Source organism: Urocitellus parryii, chromosome 4 (genome assembly GCF_045843805.1).
Source record: "Urocitellus parryii isolate mUroPar1 chromosome 4, mUroPar1.hap1, whole genome shotgun sequence".
Taxonomy (NCBI): Eukaryota; Metazoa; Chordata; class Mammalia; order Rodentia; family Sciuridae; genus Urocitellus; species Urocitellus parryii.
The window spans coordinates 71,027,449-71,032,602 of NC_135534.1; the positions used below are offsets into that span (position 1 = coordinate 71,027,449).

The following is a 5,154-nucleotide window of genomic DNA, read 5'->3' on the forward strand; positions in this document are numbered from 1 at the left end:
GTGAATTAGTTTCAATCATTGTAATATGGCATTAACAGTGTTCTTTCTCAGGGGCAAGGCACTGTAAGGAAAGAATGATAACTTTGTAGCTGAATAAATCCAGTTACAATAGTGACTTTGACACTCATTTTCTATCTGACTTTCAGTAAATTATTTAACCTTTCTGAACCTTAATTTTCTCATCTATAAAAACAGGATTAGTTGTATCTACCTATTACTTACTATGCATGGTGCATGTAATAATTCAGAAAAAGAATCTTACATATGTTTAACAATATTATAACTTCATAAATATCCATAAAATTATCAAATGATATTTAATAAATAGTATTCATAAGCTTAATATTTATTTATTTATTTATTTTTACTTACACAACTACTATATTAAAATATCAAATTTAAGGGCAGGAAAAGCCAGATAAGCATTGATTTATGCCTCTTTGACCCCATAATTACTAGTTTCAAAAAGTGAGTATGCCAACAAAAAGGCTGTATTTATTGATATTTAAATTGACCATAGTTATTCTGAACCTTTATCCAAAGCATAATAACAAACCTGTTAAATAGAGGTTGCAACTATTTTACTAATGATGAAACCAAAGTTCAGAAAAGTCAAGGAATTCTCTCATGATCACATAATTTGTTAATGAGGTAATTCTGTGGTTACAACTCCAGATTCTTTTACAGTATATTAAGCATTATGGGATAAGACATGGCCTGGACACATCACACAGAATCCATGCTTGTGTTTATTATTTATAGTTAGCATCTTGCTGGAGGGTCAGAAGTAAAATGAGTAAGGCCTGAAATTACAGAGCAATTAACCGATATTATTCAAGGCATAGAAGATTTGAAGGGAATGCTACAAAAATATTCACTTTTTGAAACACTGGTAGGAGGAACAGGAGATTGAAACTAAAAGGTAAAGAGTTCTCAGTGGAGAGAATACTTGCTTAACAGAGATAACCAAACAGAAGATGAATGAAAGTTAGTAATGCTATTTTGAGTCTTTTATGAAGAATAAAGCAGTCCAGCCATTTCCTAGAATGTCCTCTGAACTCTCAAGTTCATTCATTCTAATTAAGCCAAATTTCAGTCATATATAAATCAAATATATTTAGTAACTATTATATACAGTTTTAGTCTAGGATATTTTAAGTGTATAGAAAATAAAACTAACTCAGAACAGTTTAATCTGAAAGGGGAATTAATGGAAAGATATAGATATTTCATGGGGTAGAGTTTATGGCATCTGGAATCAGGGTTCAGGTTACTCTGCTGTTCCTCATCTCTGCTTCTCTCTAATCATTTCCTTCCTTTTCTTCCTTTTTTCAGACCCTTCCTTTTGCCATGTGCATACCCCAAGAACTACAGGTCCACCCAGCCTCCATCTTTAGCACAGCACAGCATAGAACAGATTGAAGTCCCAAATGACAAGAAAGAGAATCTGCCAAACTCCACTCATTTCAGGTGTTTTCTCCAGCCCAACTGGTTATTAGGAGGTGATGTCATTGAATTCCAGTCCAGAGACTCTGACCAAGTAAAGTCCTTCAGCTTTATATATATATTTTAAATTGATACTAAAAGTACTAAATGTTAAGTGTACAAAACTGGGGAAGGAAATCTAAGGAAGTTATTCAAAACTTACCCAGAAAAAAACAAATGTCAACATTTTGGTATACAGATTTGGCATTTAACTCTACACATAAATTCACTTATATAATTCACCTTACATCCTATATTGTAATTTAAGATGCTTTTTTTTTCAAACACTTCTGGCAATTTATCAGGACCATGAAAATTATTTCTCACAAAGTATCTAAAAACTGCATATTGCATGAGCCATTTTTAGATTCAAATATGTCATTGCCTTTTGTAAAACCCCAAAGAAGTCACTTTTTCTGCCCCTGAAATGAAAAAGTTCTCCTGGCCCTTATGTTGCTAAGAATGATAGATCTTCTGCTAGATCTTTGACGGACTGTGTAGAATCCACCTCTACTCCTCCTCCTGATTCCCATGGTATATCCAGAGTGAGCAGGATGTAAGATTTTACTGTCCAAAGAGTAATGATTTGTTATTTTGTTTAATTAAATCTATCCTGACTGTATCAATCATAAAGTGGCCTTTTAAAGTAATTTACTTAATATAACATATGAGATGATTTCTACAAGTAAATTAATAATTTAACAGTTTACTATATGGCTCATCAATTCCATTTCTGCAAAATACCCCAAATAATTGAAATCGGGTAGCTTCAATAGAAATATTTGCAAAATCACATACACAGCAACATTATTTAGAGTAGCCAAAAGGTTGTAACAACCCAAATGTTCAGGAACAGATGAATGGATTTTAAAAATATGGAATAACATTCAGCCTACAAAAGAAATAAAATTCAAATACATCCTAAAATATGGATACACCTTGAAAACAATATACCAGACAAAAAGAGGTACCTAGAGTACTCAAATTTGTAGATAGAAAATAGCAGTAACAAAGCATTGGAAGGAATTAGGTACTAGGCAATTAGTATTTAATGGGCACAGAGTTTCAATTTGGATATTGAGAAAATTCTGTAGATGAATAATGGTGACTGTTGTATAACAATGTGAGTATAATCAATGCCAATGAATTGAATACTTACAAGAGTTTATGTGGCAAAATCTATGATATATAATATACAATACATATATATATATATACACACACATACATATGTGTAGATAAATAGGTATCTACACACATGCATACAAATCAATAAATTACTTAGATTGTTACTCAAATATGGCAAACTTCATTAAAATAATAAATAACATTTAATAAATACTAGTAGTGAATAGACATGAGTTGTGGGGCCAGATGGAACTTGTATTTCAAATAGTCCTGTTACATTCTTGCTGAGAATCTTTGGAATTTGTAGGCCTTTCTTAAACTCACTTGTTGTCTCGAAAGAAGAGTTATTATAAAGATTTGCAAGGTAACATGCAAAACACATGAATATGAACACATTGCAGAAAACTAAATAACAGTTCCAATTGTCTTGTCGCCATTGTTTATGTTATAATTAATATGCTTCAGAATGCAATAGGAGACTGAAATGTTTTCTATGCAGTGTTTTTTCCACATAATATAAATTTGGTTAGAAATCAAGTTATGAAAACTGAGATTTTCTTTCCAGAGAGTTATTGAATATTTTATCATTTTAGAAGTCCAATTTTCTTCACTCATTCTCAGTGTCTTCTGCCTTTATAAGATAAGGGACCGATTCAATTTATACTGTCAAACACTAGCTGCCTAGCTATCTAAAAGACTATTCCTTTTAACCTTCTTTTATGTTTACCTTGCTGAAATATAGTTAAATGCTTTCAATATAATATAAAACCACCAACAGTCAGAACTTACCAAAGACTTCCATCCTTCCAAATGTAAGCAGATCTTTTGAGAAAGATGAACTATTCAGCTTAATAAAATTTTACATACCTGACTTTGTAGACAACGCATGAGGAAGTACGGCCATTTACATTTTGATAAATGAATTTCTGTTGAATGCTTATTATGTGAGCATAATATGTTTGGGTTTGGAAACCAAACAACCAAAAAAAAAAAAAAAAAAAAAAGAAGAGGTTTATTTCCATAGACTCTAATCACACATAGTTAAAACCTGCTGAGTTTATTCATGTGACTTTTCCCTTCTGAACCAAGCCTCATGGGTGGAGTTTAAGATAGAGGAGAAGTGAATGACATAATGAGGTAAGCCTTATTCAGCTCTCTATAAAATTAATTTGAGCTACCTAATAAATTTCCTTTATAACATTAGTACATGGAATACTACTTCTTGGCTATGTTTTCTGATTATACTGTGCAATGTCTGGTGGGCACTTCTGCCTATATATGCTTATTTCCACCTTATACCAAATCTTCTGTTGACCTCTCTGAAGTCAGCTCTTCCTGTTGCCCTCTACAATATCACCACACACGAAGTTCCTATAGCAGATTGTATACTGTTCTATATTTGTTTTTTTAGCAATACCTAATGAGATGACATTACTTTTATTTAAATTTAAAACACCTGGTTGAAAAAATAAGTATTCTTCTCTGCATTTATATTCTCCATAGTTTCAGAAAATTGGTTATCGAAAATTAAATAAATGTAGTACTTGCTAATATGATTCAGTTTAGATAATGCTATACAAACAAGGAGCTTTACTCAGTCTTTCTAGCTATAAAGTACAGCAACAATGCACCCTATTACTAGTGTTGCAAACTTTCACAAATGTTTAGACTACATTGATAGATCTCCTAAGAAGTTATTTCCCAATATTTCTCATGTACTTTGCTCATTTCTGCCTATTGTTCTCATTATTCCATGTGGAGAGTTTGCCACTAAAGTTAAATGCAAGCTTATATAAAAAGATAAGCAAAGAAATTAACATTTAAACTAATAATATATTTATAGCATAGAATAACTATGTTACAGAATTAAATTAAAATGACTGAGGGAAATGTCCTCCTCAATAAGAAATCAACCAGACATTTTTAATGGAACAGTCCTCCAATTGGAACTTTTCAGGTCTACAAGCATTTAATTTGATCATGTTATGTAGAATACCATTGTTGTATAATTCTTTATCCAAATTATTATATTTATAAAAAACTTCTGGATAATGACTACATGTGAATGAATATAGTGAATAAGGTAAATTAATATGGTAAATATGGAAATAGGACCAGAAAATAAGAAAAAAGTCGATATTCTCACATATATTCTTTTAAATACAAGTTTTGTATCCCTTATATTAAAATGCTTAGAACCAAAAATATTCTGTGTAGACTTATTTGCAGTTTGTATTATATATATATACATAATGTGATACCTTGGGGATAGATCCAAAATCTGTACATGAAATTCATCTATGTTTCATACACACATATTTGAATATCATATTCTGAAGGTAATTTTACACAATATTTTTAGTGTCCCTGTATTTTGACTATGATCCATCAAAGGAGGTCAGGTGTGGAATTTTCTACTAGCTATATTATGCGGGAATTCAAAACCTTTTAGATTTTGGAGCATTTGAACATCAACTTTTCAAATTAGAGATGCTCTTCTTGTACCTACTTAATGAGGATTCTCAAAAAGGAAAACCTAGG

At 31.2% G+C, this 5,154-nt stretch overlaps 1 non-coding gene across 1 annotated transcript; it reads right to left on the bottom strand.

Annotated features, from left to right (window-relative positions):
* Window positions 1–359: 359 nt before the first annotated feature.
* Window positions 360–491, bottom strand: LOC113181733 (small nucleolar RNA SNORA13). Its single transcript, XR_003300620.2, has one exon. It is a non-coding gene; the product is annotated as a small nucleolar RNA SNORA13 (small nucleolar RNA).
* Window positions 492–5,154: the final 4,663 nt, after the last annotated feature.